At 47.1% G+C, this 26,064-nt stretch overlaps 1 long non-coding RNA gene across 1 annotated transcript in view; it reads right to left on the minus strand.

The window, feature by feature from the left end:
- LOC142768499 (uncharacterized) overlaps positions 1-26,064 on the minus strand; it is a 138,227-nt gene that overhangs the window by 99,422 nt on the left and 12,741 nt on the right. Inside the window, exon 2 of the long non-coding RNA XR_012885314.1 lies at positions 16,827-16,889. This is a non-coding gene — a long non-coding RNA (uncharacterized LOC142768499). The remainder of the gene's footprint in view (positions 1-16,826; positions 16,890-26,064) is intronic.

Raw genomic sequence — 26,064 nt, forward strand, 5'->3', positions numbered from 1 at the left:
GCGTCGCAAAAACGTGGTTTTTAAACCAGGCTACAGATTTTTTTACATGGCCCGCCTTTACGCGCCAGCTCCGCCATATTTTCGCCAACCCGTCAGTCGGCTCGGATATCGCCGAGAAAAGGCTTGGTGCACATGTTCAACGCCCCGGTGGGTCTTACACTTCTTACATTGAAGATGTTCTCGCCCTTTGCCGTCGCATCGACAACCATATGCAGAAAACGGCCGTGTGCGCCACCTGCTAAAGGGCATTGCGACTGTCGCTTTTAATGCGCTTGTGTTGCAGAATCCGCAGACCGTAGCCGATGTTGTAGCTGCCTTACAGCGCCTCGAGGAGCTTCAAACCACTCGGGTACAACCTGATATGCCTGATCTCAGCTCGAGTCATGACACAACAGAGCTGCGTGCATTGATCCGCTCTATCATCCGCGAGGAACTCCATGCACAGGCTTCACCTCGCCACCTTGACATTCGAACGACGCCACCTGCTACTAGTTTACGCGACGGCATGAGGGAGGAACTGGCCTTGATCACAGGCACACCAGTTCCGAGCTCACATACTGTGCCCATGCGAAGTTATGCTCCCGTTGCTGCAAAGACGCCTGCGTCCCACCAAATCCTGGCCTCGATGACTGTCAAACTTAATTCGAGTTCATATCCTGTGACCATGCCAACTTTTGCTCAGGTTGCTGCTAGGACATCTGCACCCCAACAAAGCCCAATGCAGCTACCAGCGCCCAATGTGCATGGTTCGCGAAACTCGCTCGCACCGCGACCGTCTTCCCAGCCTTACAACACCTGGCGCACTAGACGACCGACTTGCTTCTATTGCGGCATCCGTGATCATATTGTCAAGGTTTTGCCGACGCCGTCAACAAGACCAAAGACGAAGCTACCATGACTATGAACGGGACGACTTCTACCCCACTGGTCCACCCTATCACCGACTGTATCACAACAGCACACGTCGGTCGCCGTCTCCACAGAACTTTGCCTCAGTTGGCAGTTCCCGTTTCTCACGTCGTCGCTCACCTTCACCGATGCGGCGTTCCCCCTCTCCCGTTCGACCTTCTACTTTGATTCTCAACCGCCAACTGGAAAACTAAACAGTGCAGCTTCGGGAGGGAAAGCTGCATCTTTCGAACTGCGTCAAACTCCTCCGGACCGCCCATCAAATGTTTTATTGTTGTATGTTGAAGGTATACAGACAGAGGCACTAGTAGACACAGGCGCATCACTTTCCGTAGCTTGTGCAGACTTTTGTGCCCACTTGAAAAAAGTTAGGACGCCATACGATGGCCCTCCCCTTCGTTGCGCAGATGAAGTCCCTATTCAGCCTTCAAGTGTTTGTACAGTCCGCGTTTTCATAGACGGCTTCCTTCATGACATTCAGTTTCTTGTACTTCCTTTGTGCACTCACACAGTCATTTTAGGATGGGACTTCATTTCTTCGGCATCAGCTTTCATATCGTGTCGTCAGCGAGTAATTTATATGTCAGCTACTGAGAGTTTATCTGATGTCGATCCATACAGCTTCCCTTTCGCTGCTGCCGCGGATGGTTTCATTTCGCCAGGATATGAACGAATTCTCACGATCGCTTCGGATACTATAGGTAAAGGTGACGTGTTCATTGCTCCATTATATAGTTTGCTCTAAACCTGCGGGGCTTACAACTGCACCAGGTCTTGTGCGGTTTAACGACGGTAAGGCATTGGTCACCGCCTTGAACCCAACTTCTTCGCCAGTGATGCTGCCCCAGGGCACTGCTGTGAGCTGCTTCGCTGACAGCGAGCCTTTTTCGCTGGTTTCTTTTCACGTAGAATCACTTTCTTTGTCTGCTACAACCAAAATCAAGGCAACCACTGCTGCTTTAGATGCTACCATATGTGATCATCTCACTGCTGAGCAAAAGAGAGACCTCTTAACTTTTTGTTCGACGTACATTTTAAAGTTTTGGGCCACACCTCTGTTGCAGAGCACAGTATCAAAACCAAAGGCAGCTCAATTGTGCGCCGCCGCCCATACCGTCTTTCTTCGGCGGCACGGCAAATGATTGAGGAAAAGGTCGCCGACATGGTCAAATGGAATAGTATTCGACCTTCATCAAGCTCTTGGTCGTCTCCTGTGGGGTTTGTCCGGAAAAAGGATGGCTCTGTCCGCTTTTGTGTAGATTACAGAGCGCTCAATAAGATAACGAAAAAAGATGTATATCCGTTGCCATGCAAAGATGATGCCCTGGACTCCCTACAAGGCGCAGAATATTTCTCCAGCCTTGACCTTCGATCCGGGTATTGGCAAATACCTATGCGCGAAGCAGACAAGAAGAAAACAGGGTTTGTAACACCTGACGGGCGTTACGAGTTCAGCGTCATGCCTTTTGGCTTATGCAACGCTCCAGCAACATTCGAACGCATGATAGATACTGTCTTACGTGGTCTCAAGTGTAAAACCTGCTTATGCTATTTGGACGACATCGTAATTTATTCTTCTACTTTTCCTCAGCACCTGAAGCGTTTGGACGAAATTCTTACGTGCATTTCAAACGCTGGGCTTCAGCTCAATACAAAGAAGTGCCACTTCGCCAGCAGGAGCATCAAAGTATTAGGCCTTGTCAGCAAAGATGGCGTCCGACCCGACCTCGACAAGGTTGCTGCTGTAATTAGTTTTCCACGTCCGGGAAATCAACAACAATCGCAAAGTTTCGTGGGCCTGGCGTCTTATTTCCGCCGCTTTATCAGTCACCTTGCTGCCATTTCGTGACGTTACACAAGCTTCTGACGTCAGGTACGGCCTTCGCTTGGACTTACGAGTGTGAGTGTGCTTTCCAAGCCCTTAAGCGTGCTTTGACATCAGACCCCGTCCTCCGTCACTTCAATGAGAGTGCACCCACTTTCCTTCACACAGATGCCAGCGGCCACGGAATCGGCACTGTCCTCCTCTAGCGCGACGACACTTCACGTGAGCGAGCAGTTGCGTATGCCAACCGTGCACTAACGCCTGCGGAGCAGAACTACTCGAGAACAGAGCATGAATGTCTTGCTGTCGTTTGGGCCATCCAGAAGTTTCGACCTAATCTGTATGGACGCCACTTCACTGTGATTACCGACCACCATGCCCTATGCTGGTTGTCTTCGCTGAAGAATTTGTCTGGGCGACTCGGTCGCTGGATACTCCGTTTGCAAGAGTACACTTTCGACGTTGTGTACAGGTCTGGCAAACAGCATCAGGATGACGACGCTCTCTCTCGCTGCCCTCTGCCACTTTAATCTTCAACCACGCATCCTAGATGCCCCTCAGGTGATCAAGCGGCTTCCTCTGCACTCACGTTATCACCCCTGGCAGTTACTGGGTCACTATCTTTAAACAGCAGCGCTCAGTTTGCCGTGTGCCAACGTGACGACCCATACTGCAACCGCATCATCGGATACTTGAATGACTCGCCTTCTCCACCTAATGCCAGACTACGTCGTCAGCTACGGCAGTTCAAGCTAGACAACAATGTCCTGCAGCGCTATACTTACAATGCGGATGGGCATCGGTGGGTGCCGGTACTTCCCCGTTCACTGCGAAAACAAATTCTCGAAGCACTCCACGACGACCCATCAGCTGGACACTTGGGATTTCAAAAGACCTACAACCGCGTTAGGAGCCGTTTCTTCTGGCCTGGTCTTTCTACTTTATGGCTAATTATGTCACTTCTTGTGCACTTTGTCAACGCCGGAAACGACCGATTTCTGCTCCTGCTGGATTATTACAACCCATTCCATGTCCCGATGCACCTTTTGTCGTTGTAGGAATAGACCTCGCCGGACCACTTCCCGTAACGCCAGCGGGCCACCGCTAGATCGTCACAGCTGTTGACCACCTCACACGATACGCGGAGACCACTCCCCTACGCACTAGCTCCACCTCAGACGTTGCCGCCTTCTTTTTAGAAGCCATTGCGTTACATCATGGTGCCCTCGCACGTTGTTGAGTGACCGGGGCAAGGCCTTTATGTCGTCAATTCTTGACGAAATTCTAAAAACTTGTGGCACAGTTCATAAGACCACATCCGCTTCTACCCGCAGACAAATAGCCTGACAGAGCGAATCCACCGGACTCAAATCTACATAATATCCATGTACATCGAACGAACCACGATAACTGGGACAAAATCTTGCCATTTGTAACGTTTGCACACAACACCGAAGTTCAACGAAACACCGGGTATTCACCTTTCTTCCTCGTCTATGGTCGTGCGCCGACATTCACTATTGACGCCTCTTTCTTCAATGTAACGACAAAAACGTCTACGACTAGGCCAGAAAATTTCGTCTCCAGGCTCGCTGGCGCACGGCAACGGGCTCAACTCAACACGGAGGCCAGTCAATTAGACCGCAAGCAACGGTATGACAGCTTTTGTCGAGACGTCACCTTCCGTCCTGGAGATGACGTACTACTTTGGATGCCTGTTCGTACACCCGGATTGTGTGAAAAGTTTCAGTCACGCTTTCTCGGACCTTACGTTGTTGGTCAACGAACATCTCCCGTCACCTTGTCACCCCCGTCGAGGGTTCCTCGGACCGTCGTTACCATGCATCCGAGACAGTTCACGTTTCACGCCTTAAACCCTTTTGTTCGCCGTACCTTTCCCGCCTAAGTCTCGGCCGGGCCGCCCGCTCAAGTGCGCGGGGAAAATAAGTGTGAGCATCATTACTCGTTCCATCTTTTCATCTGTAAATACTCATCATCACTACTCCAGTTTAGGTTTTGGGGCACATACTCGAGACAATAAAGAAGAGTCTTGAGAGTACTGGACGCCGTCTTAGAATATATATATATATATATATATATATATATATATATATATATATATATATATATATATATATATATATATATATATATATATATATATATATATATATATATATATATATGCGTGTGTGTGTGTGTGTCTAATCAGTTTACTCGCTTTTTTGTTATTGCTCTTGCCCTTCCTGCTATAATTCCTTAAGAGATTAGCAGTATTCATAAGTAAAAATAAATAAAAGTTAAATAAATAACTCTCGAAGTGCTCAAACGATATAAGTTACAGTGCACAAACACGATCGCTCCGTAGTTGGCCACTTGTCGCACTTGATCTTCACAAGCCACAAGTGTCGCCTTTTCGGATCTTTCGGGAATCTGAACATCCTCTTGCCATTTCGCGAGTGTTTTGTGCACAGTGGCACGCAACACCCGGGCTTTTTGCCCGAAAAAACCCCGCGCACGTGTCTCACCCAAGGAGGATACATAAAACTTGCTGGAGTGAAAGGGGCGCTGTGCGAGTGAAGCCAGCCGCCGCCATCTTGCCAGTGGCAAAAAGCGTGCTCAGCGCCATCGCGAGCTGATTATTTCATCCGTTCTTGCGTCACCTTGTCAGCATGTAAATACAAATGGTTTACAATGGTTGCCTCTTGCATCGTTTACGGATGTGCCAACAGGTTGAAAAAAGGTTGTGGCCTCACATTTCCCCTGTACCTACAAGAAAACGTCTCCGACATTGATTGATTGATTGATTTATTGATTGATATGTGGGGTTTAACGTCCCAAAACCACCATATGATTATGAGAGACGCCGTAGTGGAGGGCTCCGAAAATTTCGACCACCTGGGGTTTTTTAACATGCACCCAAATCTGAGCACACGGGCCTACAACATTTCCGTCTCCGACATAGCCATTCCGATCTCGTTACTAAAGAGAGCTATAGCTGACGCGATCTAAGCGTGCAAAACATAACAGTCCGGATTTATTTTACAGGTTTCCTAAAGATCCCGTAACGCGAAGCCTCTGGTAGTGGGCCATTCGCCATAAGTAAAATGCGAAAGACTGAGATCACTTCGCTGTGTGCACTTCGCGCCAGAGTGCTTTCACCACCTCCTTGACATTGAAGAGAAGCATGTGAAATGAGGTTATGAAGTGGCATTGAAGGCACTTCAACGTAAAGAAGGGTTGTGGCTCGGAAACAAAGTTACGAAAGTCCACGTCCAATGGGAAAAGAAAGAAAATGAAGGCATGATATGCTGTACAACTTATCGAGTGCCTCAGTTGCCGACGCTTCAGACTTCTGCGAACAAAAGCGAAAGCTGCCGCAATTCAAGGGTGCCAGCTCAAGATCTGCGTTTATTAGAACTTTTGATCGCTTGTTTGACATCTTAAACTCCAGGAATCCGCTGGCAAGGTCGTACAAAGCATCCCATTGGCAGGGGAACGAAGCATTCTGGAAGTCGTTTTTTGTGAAGACTCGAGCGTAGATAAACGGGCTAAGAGATCCGGCAGTGACAGTATGACTGAAAAAAACGAATTCATTGGTTTTTGGATACGCATGGCAAGCACGGAAAGAATGTATCACAGACTTGTCAGCCAGGGTAAGCTGAAATACTTACTGACACACAAACTCAGTCAAGACTATGCCAAAAACTTCTTTGGATCATTACGTGGATGAGGCGGCCATAACAACAACCCAACAGCTTCGCAGTTTATGGATGCATACAATCGTCTATTGGTTCAGACGGAAGTCATGTCTTCAAGTTCTGGACACTGCTCGCAAGATGTTCTCTCTGTATTGAATGCAACGGCTCTGGCAGCCATGGTAGATCCAACAAGCAATCTCACAGACATGCGCAAGGCCCCAGTCCTGCAGCCCGATGACCACGACAATACGCATCGCATTGACTACCCCGAAAGCTTTTCTACTTTTGTCGGTTCCGTGGTGCCATACATAGCAGGCTTCATTGTTCGAAGGGTCGAACTGCAACTACCTGTGAAGAGTGCATAGCAGCCATGTACTCAGATGAGCTGACCCCAATAATTAAATGTAAAAGGCGAGGTGGGCTTGTTTCACCATTGCGAGATGTCATTAGCCTCTGTAAAGAAGTAGAGGACTGAGGCGGCTGCAGGCTGAGTGTGATTCTATCACAACGGTGAAGTCAAGAGCAAAACACCTCATCCTGAAAGTTCTATGAGCTTCCTCCGAGAAAAACTGGTTCCATAAACTAGAGCAGCACGTCCTAGACTTTGATACGCTTGATAATCAGGTTTACAGTTTGTGCAGGCAAATCGCCGAACAATACATAAAAGTGAGGATACAACGCATGACGAAGGAAAAAAACTGAGAATCACTCAAAAGTAAGTTTGGACCACTTTTGACAAGGGCAATAATTTTCAACCACCAGTAGGGCACCTATGTTTTCGATGATGTGTTTGGTTTAGGCATCGCTATTTGATGCGTACGCACGTCAATTGAGTTCTCTACATGCCACTTGGCTGCGTACAAGTCGCAATATACATTTACAACCAGAATCACTTGTTTTTGTTGCTTTATAAACACATGAGTCACTTCAGCCGCAGCTTGATGAAGCATAAATTTTCAGCGTACGGCCCTTTTCTGCCACTGGCAACATGGCCGTCGCACGCTCGGCGCAGCTTCACTCTCTTCCGTAGCGGCGCATAAGCGGCTTCCACTCCAGCAAGTTTTATGTATCCTCCTTTGTCTCACCCAACCAGCGGCGACGAGTCAGGGGGAGCCAAATGGCGGTCGCTGAACAGATGGCGGCACTCCACCCTTCAAAGAGTGGCTCCACCCTCCAAGGGGGCGCGCGCGCATCGAGGAACCCTAACTTTACCTCGACTGTAGCGACGCCAGTGTTCGTTCTCGGGGCTATTGGGGTGAATTGCTGGATCACAGACTTTCACTCGCGAGCAGAACATACGAAGGGGGCAATACTATCGATATGTTCTTTATATGTAACATGCCAATGATGTAAACGCCAAAAAATAAATTGGCAGATCTCAAATACAGCGGCAACCAATTATTTGCGAAGCATGCAGGAGGAAGCGTGATCACTCACTTTAAAATCAGCACAACGTTAAGAGCCGGTGGTAAATTATGCCGTACATGACTTCCATGTCATGATTATCATGTTTGGACCTGTCATAAACATTCATCGTCCATCCCGTCACGTAATAGCAAATTTGGTATATGTGGAACTAGTGAAACGGTCGCTAGCGTGCTAGGAGCGCAGCATGTAGCCATGTTTCACTTGAAATCCATATCATAATTATCATATTTGGACATGTCATTTACATTCGTCGTCCATTCACGTCACATAATACGAAACTTGGTATATTTAGAACTACTGAAACGGCTGCGAGAGCCCTATTGAAACAACGTCCACCATAGGTATGGTAGATTCCAGTATCCACCATTTTGGTGAATTATGAGGCTGGAAATCTTGGTGGCACAAGGTGTATGGTGGCGTATGGTGGAGCGGATGATGGATAGCGCGCTCCAGCTGGCAGTGCTGGAGCGCGAAGCAGTGTGAGAATTACCTTGATGAGCTGCCACTAAATCAATAATAAAAATAATTGCATTAAAGACGACATAGAATGCACACGTAAAAAAAGATGCGACAGCGCGGAATTGAACTTGCCACCTTCAGATTTCCAACTGAGCAGAAAAAGCACTGTGACACGCCGAGAGATGGCAACTTTTGTGTTAAAGAAGTAGTCAACTCACAAATTCACTGTTTAACTTCAGTTTTGTTTGTCCCTTACTCGAGATGAACGGGATCTGCACCTGCTACTAACATTTGCACGTTTGATAAACACGAACACGAACACTTTTGGCCTGTAACAATTACCCCTGCGATAATGGCGCCAGCGCTATGTTTTTGTTACAACTTACAACCGCAAGAACAAAACAACTGAGTGGGCTGAGGAGCAGGTAGAAATTATCGGCGGTTACTGCCAAGATTAATATCCGTATCTCGCTCCTTCCAAAGGGTGATATGTGTTCAGGCTTTATGACGTTTTTTGGTCATTCGATAGATACGCCCGTACAATTGAACGTAATGTTTTTTGCGCAACGCACAGCACCGTCGTGCCAGCGCACCGCTGGTGCTCTGTCGTTTGGAACAACTACACAGCGGCTTTGCCAAAACGAATGCAGTGCGCCAGACACATTATGCTATCATACTGGTTCAATAAGCATACGAATTGACGAGTGTGTGCTCTCGCATAAGAGCCAGTGAAGTGCCGGTGAGTGCGACCGGTGGCTGTCGGTGAGGGGAGGCATACATTTGGTGGAAGTGCTGCAAGCGCGTCGCATCAATGTTTGCCGCTTCTTGCGCGGACACCGTAAACAATTAAAAAGGCTTCATTTAGGGTAAATGGTGCCACAGCTGTGCTGTATTTTCATTTTTACTTGTCACAAATGGTGCATTCTGAAACCCAGAAGCACCGATAACACTTGAACGGGCTCGTTCGGTAGTAATAATCTTTGGTGGAAATCATGGTGGTAGAACAGAAGAGTAAAAGTCAAATTCGCTGGGGTAATCTCGAAAGTGAAAGTTTATGCCTATTCGCACGTACTTTGATAACTTAAAAGTACGGCTCAAGCGATAGAGTGTGCAAAAATAGCCAGAGTTGTGTTTCGAGAGTGATGACATGAAGTTACCGCTGTCTTCTGCTTTAACATTGAAAGGGGCATTTGCGAACTGGAGCTCATTCATTTCTTGACAACTGCGCGCCAATACAGAATATTTATTGTCACTGCTCACAGTGACACCTCTAGTCTTCTAAACATCACAACAAAGAAACACATCGCAGATGTCAAACTGATGTAAGCACGTGCGCTAAATGTAAACATATTCTTGGCCGCATATTCTACGCTCCACGAAAATTGGAGCAATGTTGACACCACTAGAATAAAAAAATGAACGTGCTAGAAAGCGTGATGAGCAGCGTTGGTTTTTTTACCATAAACATATATCTCTGTGCATACAAGAATGAAACACTAGAAATAAGTGATTTTACATACTGTCATGTGCTTTTTTATCATGCAACGATCATCCACCAAGCTTCCATCACGCCACCGTCATCCACATTGCTCACCAAGCCTTTCACCAAACCCGTTTTGCCTCGCCACCATCAGCCGGCATTTTGCACCGTCACAACCATTGGCTCGCCGCCACCACCACCTTATGCCACCATTTTTTTCACTCTAGCCGTTATCAGCTGGCGTTTTCCACCGTCACCACCATGGGCTCGCCACCACCACCACTATCTGCCATCATTTTTCCACCCTGGCCGTCATCAGTCATTATGCCCACTACTGTTTCCACCGTATCCACTAATATTTCCACAATATCTACTATTCTTTCCACCATATTCACCGATTCAAGCATCCACAAACCCAGGATTTTCAATAGGGAGCGCTATGAGCGTAGCATGTAGTCATGTTTTTCGTGGAACGCATAATATGATTACAAGATTTGGACGTGTCATTTACCTTCGTCGTCTATTCACTTCTCGTGATACCAAGTTTGGCGCATGTGGAGTTAGCGCAATGGTAGCGAGCGCGTCATGAAGGGCTCAATATACTCCGACGCAACGTTGACGCATGCGCAGGCTGGGTTCAGCGACGCCACGCTAGCAAAACGCGAGCACTCCATAGTGCGACGCCCGGCATGAACGATGCACGTCGACGCTGCCCGGTGGCAACATGCGCAAAGTGCGATATGTTGCATTTCACGCCGACGACGTATACTTAGACATCACCGTGTCTGCCTCTCTTCGTGGGACGCCGTGTGCGCCCAAACGTCCATGAGTCAAAGCGACGCAGCGCGCGGCTGCGAGTACATGCCATGCAGATCCACAGTGCAGTTCAGTGGGCAGATCCACTGATCTCTACTAGGGGGATATCGGCGCCTAGCATGGCATCGCCGGCGTGACGCAACAAAACAAACGCCGCCGCGCACGCGCACCGGCTCACGGCGAAGTGTATTGGCGCCTTGAGTATGGCGTGTATTGATGTTCTTACGTTACACGAATCTCATGATTATCATGTTTGCACCAGTCACATACCTTCATCATCCATTCACGCGAGGTAATACTAAGTTTTGGCGTATGTCAAGGTAGCGAAACGGCCTCAAGCGCATCATGAGTGCGGCATGTAGCCATATTGGTACATCACACGCATGACATGATCATCATGTTTGGACGTATAACTTATTATGTCGTCCATTCACCTCACGTAATTCATATCGACTTTAGTACAAGGGAAGCTAGCGAAACGTCTGCGAGCGAATCATGAGCGTAGCATGTAGTCATGTTTTTACATGACATGCATCTCATGATTATCATGTTTGCACCAGTCACATACCTTCGTCATCCATTCACCTCCCGTGATACCGAATTAGGTTCATAAGAAGCAAACGTAACGGCTGCGAGCACGTCATGAGTGTGGCATGTAGTCATATTGTTACATGACAAGCATGTCATGGTTTTCACGTTACGGTCTGTCAATTGAGTTCGCCATGCACTCATGTTATACCATACAAGTTTCGCAACATGTCATGTGAAAGAAATCACCGCGAGAGCAGCAAGAACATAAAATATAAACCATGACATTCATGACATACATGTTATAATATTGATGTTTTGACTAGTCAGTTATGTTCACATACATTCATATTATGTCATACCAAGTTTGGTATTGATACCATGAACCAAACTACCAGGAGAGCTAAATGTCGTAGGTGGCTAAACGGACGGACGGACGGACGGACGGACGGATGGATGGATGGATGGATGGATGGATGGATGGATGGATGGATGGATGGATGGATGGATGGATAAATGGATGGATGGATGGATGGATGGATGGATGGATCGATGGATGGATGGATGGATGGATGGATGGATGGATGGATGGATGGATGGATGGATGGATGGATGGATGGATGGATGGAACCCACCACGCCAGAGCTACCCCACTCACATGCGCCCTACCATTTCTCGACGTCCAGCCGCTGCACTGTTCAACTTCCATTTGCCACCTTCTGACGAGCCTCTCCTCACTCAAGCGTCTTCGTCCGGCTGCCGCTACTCCCGCTCCAAGTTGCCGCTATGCCGCCAATCTCACTCTCCGCCGCCTCGGGGCTTTTCCTCGCCGAGCTTCTCTGTACGATCGCAGCAGCAAAACTAAATATTTCCGATTATTAAGGAGAAGCTGCAATACCAACTACACCCCAAAATCTTCTTCTGGCACTGCCCACACACCACAGTTTCACTGAAGTAAAATTCGACAATGTTCCCGTGACTACGCTTCTTGACACAGGCGCCCACCTATCTATTATGAGCGCTCTTCTACAGTTTGATATTCTGCGTCGTTTGCAGAAGGTCATGACGTCCTCAGTGACTCAAGCCATACGTGTTGCGGATAGCGGCGCTTAGAAGTCAGAACGTCCACTGCTCGTGTCAGCATTGCAGGTCGTCACACCGCAGTCCTTATTGTCTTGCTAGCTTGTTGCCCCGATGAGCTCATGCTTGGGCTTGATTTTCTGGCGGCACCCTCGGCTTTAACAGACTGTTCTTTTGGCACGCTCAGCCTCTACCTTCCCCTTCTCTTTCATGCCTGTGAAAAGCCCGTAAGCCACTTGGGTCCAACCAATTTTGTTCGCTTGCCGCGTCAAGCAGTCTGTTTTTCATCGACTCCTCCAGTTCCCGACTGAAACTACACCGTTACACTGAGAACGGCCACACGACTGACGCGCAGTGTTACAGTGCCGCATACCATCGCAACCATAGAGGAAAACTGTGTGTTCCTTTCGCTCCTAAATTTCAACCTCATTCCCCAAGTTACCCTACCAGTTGTCGCTTGCTGAACTCATTGCCATGCCCCGCCGTGGTGGTCTAGTGGCTAGGGTACTCGGCTGCTGATCCGCAGGTCGCGGGATCGAATCCCAGCTGCAGCGGCTGCATTTCCGGTGGAGGCGGAAACATTGTAGGCCAGTGTGCTCAGATTTGGGTGCACGTGAAAGAACCCCAGATGGTCGAAATTTTCGGAGCCCTCCACTACGGCGTCTCTCATAATCATTTGGTGATTTTAGGACGTTAAACACCATATATCAAAAAACTCCCTGCCATACCAGACGATAACGTCAACGTTGTCTCTGTAACCCTTCTAGGCAAAGCTGAAGTCTCACGGTTACCCACTTTTGACGAAGCCATCTTCTAGAGTATGACTTGATCAGACCTTCCGCCTGATCAGGCCGATGCTCTCTGCCGAGTTTCGGCCTCCTACGGTGATTCTTTAGATATCCGTGATCGTCCCTTGGGCCAGACTGATATTGTCAAGCACCAAATTAACACTGGTGATTCTGTGCTCATCCGCAATCAGCCTTACCACGTGTCCGCACCAGAATGAGAACTAATTAAAAAAAGTGACCAAAATGCAAGCGAAAGCATCATCAAAGCATTGTCAAGCCTTTGGGCCTCCCCAGTGGTATTGGCAAAGAAGGAAGGTGGCTCCTGGAATTTCTGCATACTTTATTGGCACCTCAACAAAATTACCAAGAAAAACGTGTATGGTCTTCCTCGTGTTGACGACGCACTTGACTGTCTTCATAGCGCCACCTTCTTTTGAACTATTGACTTCCAGTCTGGATACTCGCGAATTGCTGAAGACGAAATGGATTGTGAGGAAACTGCATTCGTTACCCTTGACAGCCTTTACCAATTCAAGGTCATGCCATCTGGCCTCTGCAGTGCCCAGCAACCTCCGATAGAATGATGAACACGCTGCTTCAAGGATTGAAATGGCGGCGTGCTTGTACTACTTGTATGACGTGATAAACTTATCACCCACCTTCGCCACACACCTTGAACGCCTTTCGACCATTCTATCAATATTATGACAAGCCGGTCTCCACATAAATGCTTCGAAGTGTCACTTCGGCCTTCGTCAAGTTACTGTGTTGGGTCACCTTGTTTACGTTACCGGCGTACGACCCGACCCAGCAAAAGTACGCGCTGTAACGAACTTGACAGTCCCACGCTCTGTCCATGATTTTCGCAGTTTCGTGAGTCTCTGCTCCTACTTTCGGTGGTTCGTGAAAACTTTGCGGCACTCGCATGGCCACTCACCAACCTTCTCAAACAAGACGTTTTTTTTATTGCGCCCCCTCCAAGCTGATGCCTTCTCCAAGCTAATTACTGCTCTCATGACACCTCCTATTTTTTCACATTTTGACACCGATTCTCCTACAGAAGTGCTCACGGACGCGTATGGTCCCGGCATTGGTGCAGTTTTGGCGCAGAGTCAGTGGGCCAACGATCGTGTAATTGCGGATGCAAATCGTCTCCTGGCGAAGTCTCACCGCAGTTACTCTATAACAGAACGGGAATGTCTCACTCTTGTCTTGGTGGTTTTGAAAGTCTGTCCTTACTTGTATGGCCGCCCCTTCCCTGCCGCCCGATATCATCATGCGCTGTGTTGGCTTTCTTTTCTGAAGGACCCCACTGGACGACTTGGCTGTTGGGCGTTACGCCTACCGTCTACTTGGCTGCCTATAAGTCTGAACATTTCTATCTGGACGCCAATAACGTATCCCGCTACACTGATGATCAACTAGACGAATCGGTCGTCGAGCTCAGCCCAAGCGTCATGTCCATGTCAAGATTTCTTCAGATTGGTGAGGAGCAGCGTCTTGATGCTTCTCTGTGGTCACTCATCGACCGTCTCAACTCTGCTCCAAACGACGCATTGCTTCACATGTAAGTACTCTTGAATGGCACGCTGTACCGTCGTAGCCTCCAGTCAGATGGCCCTGAGCTCCTAGTTGTGCCAAAACATCTGCGTGACACCATGCTGCATGACCTCCACGTCTAATCAACTGCTGGCCATATAGGTGTATCTCGCACGTACGACTGTGTTCATCGCCGCTTCTTTCGGCATGGTCTCGCGAAGTTCTTTCACCGTTACGTGTCCTCCTGCGATAAATGCCAACGCAAGAATCGAGGTACTGCTTCAACCGATTTCCATCCCCAACAAACCTTTCTTCCGTGTTGGTATAAATCTTCTTTGACCTTTTCCTAAGTCAAGCTCGAGCAACAAGTTGGTCGCCGATGCTATTGACTATGCGACTACGTATGCCATTACTCGAGCGCTCCTCACCAGCACCGGTACTGACGTTGCGGGCTTTTTGCTCAACGATGTCATCCTACACCATAGCGCTATCGCCAATTGCTCACAAATTGTGGCCGCGCATTTTCGTCACGAGTAGTCGACGATCTTCCGCACTCTTCCTCGACGCAGCACAAGTTCACCACTTTCTAGCATTCCGAAACAAACGGCCTCACTGAGTGTCTAAATCGCATCCTCAAGGACAACCTCACGACGTATGCGTCCTCCGATCACCATCACTAGGACGTGGCACTACCTCACGTGACCTTCACCTACAGTTCTTTGCGCCTTGACACAACTGGTTATTCACCCTTCTATTTGCTTTGTGGCCGTAATCCGACGTTACCATTCAACACCCAACTTCCGACCACAACAACCCCGTTGCCCGACTATGCACGTGACGTTAGTGATCGTTTCGACTATGCACGTGTAGATCGGCAGCTCTAGACTTCCGGCTTCGAAAGCTACCCAGAAAGCCATCTACCACAGCTGGCATGTCGATGTTCGCTTCTCACTAGGCTATCTTGTTTTCTTATGGTGTACAGCTCGTCTAGTTAGATTATCAGAGACCATGGGTCCTTACCGCGTCTTCCGCCAGGTAACCGACGTCACCAATTTGATCAATCCTGCATCTGCGACCACCCTGCCTTCAACCACGCCCAGTGATGAAGTGCACCTTGATCAGCAGGCTAACAGCCTACCGCCTCCCTTCTGAAGACAAAACCTAACGTGCACCGAGACAGTGCTTTTACCGTCGGGGGGTGATGCAACGTAGCTGACATATTGGCGGTCAGAAGACGACAACGAAAAATTGGACTGGCTTGGATGCCATGGGTACTGTGCTCTGTCTTGATCGATGTTAATACACTCACCAATAGCCACATCTTGCCTCCTTTTACGTGACAATATCACCTAAGAAAGATCACGCTGGCGACAACTGGTCACCTTGATAGCACAGCCACATTTTTGTTCTATCTCGAAATTGTAAATATAACGAACTCGAACATTTGACTTTCCTTTTTTCCTGAAATACACGTACCTTTGTAACGGCAGTTATCAGCCAAATGTGATGGTATAAAAAATTACGGAACAGATACTTCGGATGTGGTATTTCTACGAGTGGGTTGGAATCCCATGTGTCTGTGTCCGCGTAAGGAGGGACGTTTTTACGATTGAACACATCTGTGCACTTTCGCTAATATAACGGACGTTTGTATTGATGGCGTCATTTCAATGAAGCCATGGCATGTTATATTATCTGGGCGTTTGCGTTTCAAAAACATATAATTATAACTGACGCCTTAGCACACGTCTCCGGAAATATCGACCATTCGGCGTTCTATAACGTGCACACACATAACACAGTACACCGGCTTCAACCATCTTGCCTACATCGAAATTCAAGTATCTAACCCATGACCAGCAGTTCAACACACTGGCGCCCTAACCACTGCTCCACCGCAACGGACGCCATGGCATGTCAGCCTTCCAGTCGTTTGGTAGGCAAACTACTCGGCAGGTAAACATCTTCATCCACTCCTGTGCGTAATCACCAATCAGCGCAACACCGCCATCCGCGATCGGAGCATATCGCTGAAAATGTTTCTGAAATAATCCGTGAGGTGATCGGCGTGGTAGGATGCATTGCTGAAATGGTATCCAGTCTCCAAAATGGTATCCTATGTGGTTGCTCTATTGAATGGCGATTCTTACGCATTGTCTGCGCAAGGTGTGGAGCATTTTCGCACGGTAGATGGTGCTTTTTGTTGTGATGAGTTGGCGTAAAACAGGTAACGATATAATCGCATGCTTTAAAGGGGAAAGATGAGCTCTTACGAGACAAAACGCGGCGAGTATTCGGAGCCAGTTTACTGGTAGCGTGCTGCAAAAGACTGGAACCTGCAGAGAGAAAAAAATAAACTTGTAAGAAGAGTTTAAGCTGTGCCCAAACTACGTATACATATATAATGCAAGCGTGCACTTGGTAATTATCTGTTGGTTATTTGGAAGCAGCATGAAGAACAAGACAAGATAGCGCGGTGCTTGCAACTTTTCTGTCCTTCGCGGTGTTTCTGCATGGATTCCTTTGCTTAACAATATACACACGCTGTATATCAGTGTCCTGAGTTTAGAAAATTATGAATGCAGGTGAGAGTCATAAAGCACTTCAACAGAGGTGTAACCAAGGGCAGAGGGGCCTGGGTTTCGAGCTCCTCCCCCAAAGTTGGTTTGTTTTGCTGGCGTATATATTGTGAGACGACGTTCAAGTCGCGGACCTCTTTATTCGCACTCTAGCCAGATCCCCACTGCTCAGACTAAAGTGGTGATGATGATGGGTATTTACATGTGAAACGATTAAGCGTATAATACAACGCTTACAATATACACGCTAACATTCAAAAGTACGCACTAACATACATAACGTAAGATTGAACCCCCTCCCCCCCCCCCCCCCGAAAAACTTTTTGGCTACGCTCCTGCCATTCAGGTACGAGTATTTTTAGCAACATGTATAACACATACACTTTTCTAGTTATAAATGCCGTCCTGACGTTTTACAAATTGAGACCCATAAATTACTGCCCAGGATTTGATTTCCTACCATACAAGCATTTTCAGGTATTTGGTAATCTAGTACATCTCTTTAACGCGTGCTTTCATTTTTTTAGTTACCTCGTAGCTTCAATGTTAATTCTCCCGTTCAAACAGTATCGTCCATTAAATACTTAGGTGTTGCTCAGGCTTTAAAATCTTAAGTGGAACAAGCATGTAAAAGTAATTACCGGCAAAGCATTTAGTAAGCTTGGCCTTTTAATACGCCGCCTATGTTTGGATACTTCGCACACTAAACTTCAGACATTTAATTCACTCATCAAATCATCCTTAGAGTATGCTTCTAACATATGGCATGCGCATCAAGCATATCTTTCTGACATGCTTGAGTCAATTCAGAATAAAGCCGCTAGGTTGGTAGCTTCCTCATATTCCCGTTTTCACACCGTATCATCAATAAAAAAAACTCTTGGTATATTACATTTATTGGATGCAGAAAATATTCTAGTTCTCCTTTTTATAGCATCTACTTCCTTTCTCACGAGAATTCACTCATCCATCCGCAAACACTTCCTCCCGATGTGATCACGATCACAAGGTATGTGCACAATTCGCTCGCACAGTAAAATATTTACAGTCTCCTTTGCTTTTATCAATAAATGAGTGGAATGCCCTTCGACACAACATTGCAAATGTTGAAGAATTAACTGGTTTCCAGTCAGTCCTGTTATGTTAAGTCAGCAGTCCTGCCATACCAGCTGTATTGTCGAACTCCAAGTTTGCATTATTCTATGTATTTTTTTGCGAGAGTGTACTTTGCCATATATTCATCGATCGCTTATTTTACTTCACTGAAAGTTGTAATAATCAACTGTGTTAGCATTTTTTACACTTTGTTTGCATTGTGATTGCTTATTGTTGCTTTTTTTCTTTTTTGATGTTTGTTCCTACTTTTGTTGTGGTCTATTGTATTTCTCCCTTCCTACGTAATGCCGCTTCTTGGGTCCTTAGGTTAAACTAAATGAAATAAAATAAATATTACTGAATTCGGGTGCCAACTGTGTGTAGTCGTATTAGATGTTTCACAAAAACTTGTATATAGGCTTGAAGAACAAAGGTGTCTACAATTTTGGTGGTTGAGGTGAAGGCCGTGTCGCATTAAGTCTAGGTTACCGAGAAAGTTCACTAATTGTAAATTGGAAATTGGTTACACCTTGTGTAGGCAAACTTAATATGTGTAAAAGGTTGTAGATTAGATTTGAAGTACAATAAAGCCTGATAAAAAACAGTCAATGAAGTAATTTGCGTGACAATATCACTTGCTTACTTTACGTACGGACTTCCCAGGCCACCCCAACATATGAATATGTGCTGACGCCACAGGTCTGTTGTGCAACGGGTTGAAAGTGCTACTAATATTGCCCTTAGAAAAAAGCCAGCAGGCTCTTTGCAAGAATAAAAATGCCATCAGTGAAGCAGTGCAGCGTACTATCAGCGTTAAATGAAACTCGAACAGCGGCAAGCCATCGCTGTAGCGTGCGCCGTTCGGTTGTCACCATTCAGAGGGACGGACATCCCGTTCGGCAGCTCTGCTCAAATATGCGTGCCTGTCCGTGGTTATAAGTGAATGGCACGCACTGTACAATCGCGAATTCCTGCCGTTGTCGGGGTTTCATTTGACGCTGATAGTACACTGGCACTCGGTTTTTTAAACAACTCTGCCTACTAATCTTACTAAAGAAAAGCGGCGATTCGTCACAAAAACAAACAAATCCCGCAAGCACACGTATGACAGACGTGAACCAGACTCACTAACACCAGCTTTCTCTCCTTTTGTTTTCGTGCCTCCATGCTTTACATTTTTTCGTGACGAATCGCTGTCAACTAGCAGTGCCATCTGTGGATGGATGCAAAGATACCAATAATAACCTCCACCTTCAATATTTTATTAGTCGCTGTCACAGGTCTCGGTAATCAGGGAAGCGATCACTGGGCTGATTCCAAGGGGAGAAGTACTGGCCCCCCGAACTGCACCAAGAAAGCACGAACAATTTAGAAGTGGTCTTATTTGACGCGCCAGCAGACGCCGGCTGTGGGCCAAAGAACTAGTCAGAGCCGAGAGTTGATAAGCAAAACAAAATTATATTCTCAAGTATGGCAGATCAAACGATACACAAACATGCACACTCGGCAATAGTTCAGTACAATATTTCACCAATCAAACAATGAACTACCCAATACAATCAGCTACACTCTAAAAACAGACACAAACAATGCGCACTAAAATGCCAACACATGCATCAAACAACTAAGACTCTCAAAGATTTAAGAGTCCGAAAACTTACTCAATTCAAAGTCCTCGGAACAAATTCTGAATTATACTCTTCCAAGAATCACTCACTCAAAGACCAGCGCTGTTGTCGGTCCACTGCCCCCGAAGTTTCTCTTCCAGGAAACCTGTTTTCTTTTGACAGAAGCTCTCATAGAGACAGAGCTGGGCGTTTCTCCTTAGAAAAAAAAAATTACGGCGTATTCACGGGGTGAATGATGATGAATGGGCGAAGCTCCGGAGGGATTCATTGGTAAACTGTGAATCTTCCGTGTAATTCGCCCAGTCGATCATCATGTAAAGACGTGAGAAACGCTGTGTGTGTATATACACAAATCAACTTTTATTTGTTTTTAGACGATGGATGGCTTGCGATGTCCCTTCATTATGACGGCTTTATGGTCTGTGAAATGAAGGGAGAGCGGTTCCTGTATGGGTTGCAGTGGGCAATTTGCAAATACTAGGTCTATGCATGTTCCTCGGATCGTGGTAGGTTTCATATGGTCAAACGATATACGTCTGAGTGCATATCTAGAAGCCATATGTTGGATAAGCCAATTATTGTCTATGATAGCCACGTTAAAGTCTCCAAGTAGTACAAATGGTCCATTCTTGTATTTGTTCTCATAATTTCGTAACGCAGTGTCTATGAATGTCTTGATGTTCCCGGTCGACAGGTTGGGTGCGAGGTACATGGTCATGAGGACGATTCCAGAGTCAAAGAGTTTGATGGCTGCATATTCTCCGTTTTGGCTTTGACTCGTGAGTGGTAGTCTGAGATCTTCAGCCGTTTCCGTTTGCCTCACGTAGATGGCGACATCACCTGCAGGACGTTCTGATTCATCGGTACACACGACGGGAACGTATCCTTTGATGAAAAATCTCGCCACGTTCCCCGTCTCGGTAAAGCACAGCACGTCGACTGTGGTCAGTATAGGGTCCCTTTCTATGTCAAGTGCGTGGGCATTGAGAGAGCGAACGTTGAGGAGGGCAACGGTAAACTCGTTGGAAGAGTCAACGTCTTCTCGCAGAGATCGTTGATACTGCTGCGTCACGGTCGGTAATCGATGTCGGCCTAGACGTTGAAACTCGTTCAGCATCGCCGTGTCCTCGTTCTTGTCTTTATGGTAGAACGCACATCGGGATTCTGTCTGCGAGCGCGCGCTGCTGCCGCCTTGCGCTCTCTCCGCTGTGCAGCCTTATCCATCCGGCGACTCCGAGCGCGCGCCAACAGCGAACGGATGGATGGATGGATGGATGGATGGATGGATGGATGGATGGATGGATGGATGGATGGATGTGGCTGTACCCTTTAGATCGGGCGGCGGCTAACGCCACCTAGCCGTAATACTTAGTGAACTAACCATTACATTTCTCTTTTTTTTTTCCTTTAAATATTGAAGTTGACGATTCGTACTTCGCAGTGAAGGGTTTAATTTTCACTCGTGCCTTGACTTTAGCCACCAATCAGATAACCTCCTTCTAGTTAAGTCTACCCGCTTAAAGTCTATTTTGCCCTCGCTGTCCCTAAATCCCAGTGCTTTGAAAAACTCTGCGCCATCATCCTGAACTATAGGATGAAGCCCTTTACAGAACATTATCAAGTGTTCGGCAGTTTCTTCTTCCTCTCCACACGCACTGCATACTGTGTCGACCCCTTCGTATTTGGCCCGATATGTCTTGGTTCGCAGTACTCCCGTCCTGGCCTCAAACAGTAGAGAACTACCCCGAGTATTATCATAGATCCTTTCCTTGGCAATTTCCTGCTTAAAAGTTCGATAGATCTCTAGTGCGGGCTTCTTAATCATGCCCATTCTCCACATGTCAGTCTCCGTTTCCTTCACTTTTTTCTTAACCGATAGTTCTTTTTGGTTTGGCCACCTGCTGTTTTCTAAGTATTTACCAGTCAACTTCCTGGTTCGCTTCCTCCATTTTGTATCGACATTCTTCATGTACAAGTAGCTGAAAACCTTCCTAGCCCAACGCTCTTCCCCCATTTCTCTCAATCACTTCTCAAATTTTATCTTGCTGCTAGCTTCCCTGCCCTCAAATGATGTCCATCCCATATCACCTTGTACTCCCTGATTTGGTGTATTCCCGTGAGCTCCTAAAGCAAGCCTACCTATTCCACGTTGCTTAATTTCTAATCTTGCTTGAACTTCTGATCTCATGCACAAGACCGCATTGCTGAACGTCAGCCCAGGAACCATGACCCCTTTCCATATTCCTCTCACAACATCATACCTATTGTAATTCCACAGTGCCCTATTTTTCATCACTGCTGCATTCCTGTTACCTTTAGTCGTCACGTATATTTCGTGTTCCCTCAGATACTCGGTCCCATTGCTTATCCATACGCCCAGATATTTGTATTTATCTGTTATCTCTAGTGTGACTTCCTGTATTCTAAGCTCACTACCTTCGTTGTCATTGAAAATCATGACTGCTGATTTTTCCTTACTGAATCTAAATAACGGATTTTATTACAACGCTCCCCCTAGCGTACGTCGCCGCACTAAATCGAACGATTGCCTTCAACCAATGACACGCGCCATATGTGACATCATTCCTATTTTATAAGATCTTGCGTCTTTCATCAACTACAAGTACGGCTTTCTAGTTTATAACATCTTGCATCTTTTCATCATCAGCTACAAGAACCACCATCTAGTAAACACTACAAGAACTAAACGAGAGGTGGCTACATACAGGAGACGGTACCGCCATCTAGTGAACACTGCAAGAACTAAACTAGAGGTGGCTACATACAGGGGACGGTACCGCCATCTAGTGAACACTGCAAGAACTAAACTAGAGGTGGCTACATACAGGCTACAGGGGACGCACAGCCCACGCCCTAAGGAGCTTCGCCCCTAAAAAAAATGTAGACACGGCTCCGCGTCGGCTCCGTGAAATGACCACTTTTTCAAGCGGAAAAAACAACAGCCAGCTGATAAAGTGCTGTGTGTGGTTGCGGACGTGCTCAGAATCCTGTGGCTACCATTCTGAAGACTGTAAGTAGATTTTAAAAGATTTTATTGCGCCTTTGGTGTTCGGCCACGTTGTGCGTCTCTCAACTCCACCGTTTGGCCTAGCGCCGAGGCGGTCGGATCGGCGTTCGAGGCTTCAGGCGTCGGTTCGTAGATCGTCTGCGGAGGCACTTTGAGGATGGAAGTGACTGTTAATGGTAGAGCTGCTGATCAAGAAGACTTGGAAAGCTTGGACTGGATGACGAAAGTGTCGAAACGTGTGGCGGAGCTCCAGGAGAGTCAACAACGAGAACGCGATGGCGCCACCAGGGCAGCAGCAGTGGATGCGGAAAAGAAGGCACGACGGTGCCAGCCGGCTTCAATGGCGACAAGCATGGTGTAAGCGGGAGACCCTCATATAAAGTGGCGGGAAAAAAGCTCCCGGAGCAGTCAGTAGCATCGCATCTACCGCGTCTTCCGAACGCGGATCGCAAGGTTATTATCAGGCCCAAAGAGGGACTGACGCTCAACAGACGCTCGGCACCTGTGATTGGTGGAGCAGTAAGGATGGCAGCAGGCATTCCATGGCAGAAAGGTTGGGAGGAGGACAGGATCGTTGTCAACGACAAGCAAGGAACATTGATATACAGCACCCCCAGGGAAGATGATACCAAGAAAATGTTGGACCTGAAAGTCATAAAGGTCGACGGCAAGCAGTACGAGGTGCAGACATATATTTCTGCGCCTGAAAGCTGTGGCAAAGTAGTGGTACGTGGACTGATATCAGCCTCTCTGAGAGGAAATTGGAACTGGCTTTCTCGTACGAAGAGAATTGTCCTATTCTTGGTGTACGAAGAATGGGAACTCCACTTCGGTAATCATCACCTTTGTTGACGACTACGTGCCGAGATGGATGATCTGCTTTGGGACGCCAACGAAATGTTTTCTCTACAAGAAGAGATATAAAGTGTGTTACAGGTGTGGTGACCTGGAACATCGATCCGACGTATGTGACAGCCCGCACGAAAAATGCAGAGGTTGTGGTGTGGCCTCCCACCCAAGGACCATAAATGTACACCGAGGTGCCGTCTGTGTGGCAAGGAGCACGGGACCGGAGACAAAGGTGCAAAGAACTTTTTCGGACACCTTATATAGTGGAGAAGTGACAGTGGGAAATGAAGCTTGAAGAAGCGTGGGAGCAAGAAGAACGACGCAAGGCTGAAGAGGACACGCTGCGGCACAGCAGGACAGACGGGGTTCAAGATCGTTCGAGGCGCAAATCCAAGCATCGCAGTAGATCGAGAAGGCGCTCGGAATCGTTCCCCCGATTGCCACCGCTAAAGAAGCCGGGAGTTTCTCACAAGGCACCTCATGATGGTAGTGATTGTGCCCAGGAGAAGTCAAAATCCACCGGACCACAGGTGGGTTGGGTAACTAAGGTCTCCCAGGATGCTAATACACAGATGATTATTGCTCTTATAGAGCAAAACAGGATATTCCAAAAGCAAAATGCGGATTTACGCAAAGAGCTTGATGAGATTAAGGCTCATCTAACCAGTAAACCAGGGCAGGCGCTGGAAACAACTCAGGTAGCAAACCAACCACCTTTAAAGAAGAAGAGGGCTAAAAAAACCGAAATTGAAGAAAATTACGGAGCGAGAGAAAACAAAGTCATTACAAGGTATGCTCCAAGCTGTACTAGAACAGATGAAACAAGTAGGCAACGCCATTGAGCAAATCAAGATTCAATTTCCTAGCAGGGACCGACAAATACAATGGCTATGCCAAGCGCTCAAGCTAAACCATGATGGCTCTGCACTCTTGCAGTAATACGATTTGGCAGTTGAACTGTAGGGGTTTTTCGCGTAAACGTGCGGTTTTACAATCTTTTCTTACTAACGCCGATCGACCGGATGTTGTTGCGATCCAGGAGTGTGGGAAAAATGCAAAATTAGCCGGTTACAAATCGTTTGCCGGGTCGGGTAATGATACCCAAGTTACGACCTTTGTAAAGAGAAACATTACGACATTGCAGCCCGAGACAGGGAATTCGCAGATCGATCATGTTTTAGTCGAAATCGTGCCTCGCAAGCGCGAGGACAAGAGTCTTTTTATCCTGAATGTTTATAGTTCCTCCAGGCAGCGCAAAATCAACTTTGGTGATCTTTTCAAGAAAACAAAGGTTATTTCAGCAACCGGCCTACTATTGATTTTGGGCGATTTTAATGCGCATCATAAGGCATGGGGTTATAAATTCACCTAGGTTAAGGGCAGAAATTTGTGGAACGAAATTGAACAACATGAACTGATACTTATAACGAACCCAATGCAGCCAACGAGGAAAGGTAATAGTGTTATTTTTAGGATAAAAAGCAGCAGCCCTGACAGGGACGCGTATGACAAGCAACCTTACTACCACGATAATGGCAGCCCTAGGGAAGGCACTCCTTCAGATGGCCAGGAAGCAGCAACCTCCCAGGCACTAAGTACGCTCACAAAATTCCAGCCAGTGAGAGTGCATGTGGGAGGCAGACGCCAACATCGCACGAGAGTTACTTCCACAAAAGTAGGCTTCCTAAGCATGCATGGAGCAAGAAAGCTAAGCAGGCGGAAGGAGCTCTACAGTATGTTGAATTATAAGGCCATAGAGCTTTACGTGGTTGCAGAGACGCATATTCGCGAGCTAGAGGAGCCACCAGTTAATTCACAGCGGCAGTGGGCCGGTAACAGTCGGGAAGGGGAAGCGCGCAAGGGTGGCGGAATAGGCCTCCTATGGCGGAATGAACAAGTGTGAGAAAAAAGAAAGTGCCAGTATAGTGAGCACATGTGGATCCGCGGAACAATCTGAGGGATTCCTACAATAGCGTGTGTACTCTGTCTTACGGTCACGAGTGGACAACACGACGTTAACGTTCGAACTATGCAGTGCATCAGTGAGAACATCCAGTAGTGGGGTACGGGGAGTGAAGTGGTGAATATAGGAGACTTTAATGGCCACATCCAAAAAATTTATAGATTCCTAGACTTCAATGGCGACCTCATGCAGCAATGTACAAGAAGGCGCAATCTATAAGTAGCGAACCTTTGCCCGGATTGCGAAGGAGAACTTATATGGTGTGCCAGAAACAGTCGGACCTGTATTGACTATGTGCTTGTCTCATCTCGACTGGCACGTTAAGTCAACTACGCCAACATTGATGAGGTGGGAGATTTCCGCATCGGG

This window comes from Rhipicephalus microplus, chromosome 1, assembly GCF_043290135.1.
Source record: "Rhipicephalus microplus isolate Deutch F79 chromosome 1, USDA_Rmic, whole genome shotgun sequence".
NCBI lineage: Eukaryota > Metazoa > Arthropoda > Arachnida > Ixodida > Ixodidae > Rhipicephalus > Rhipicephalus microplus.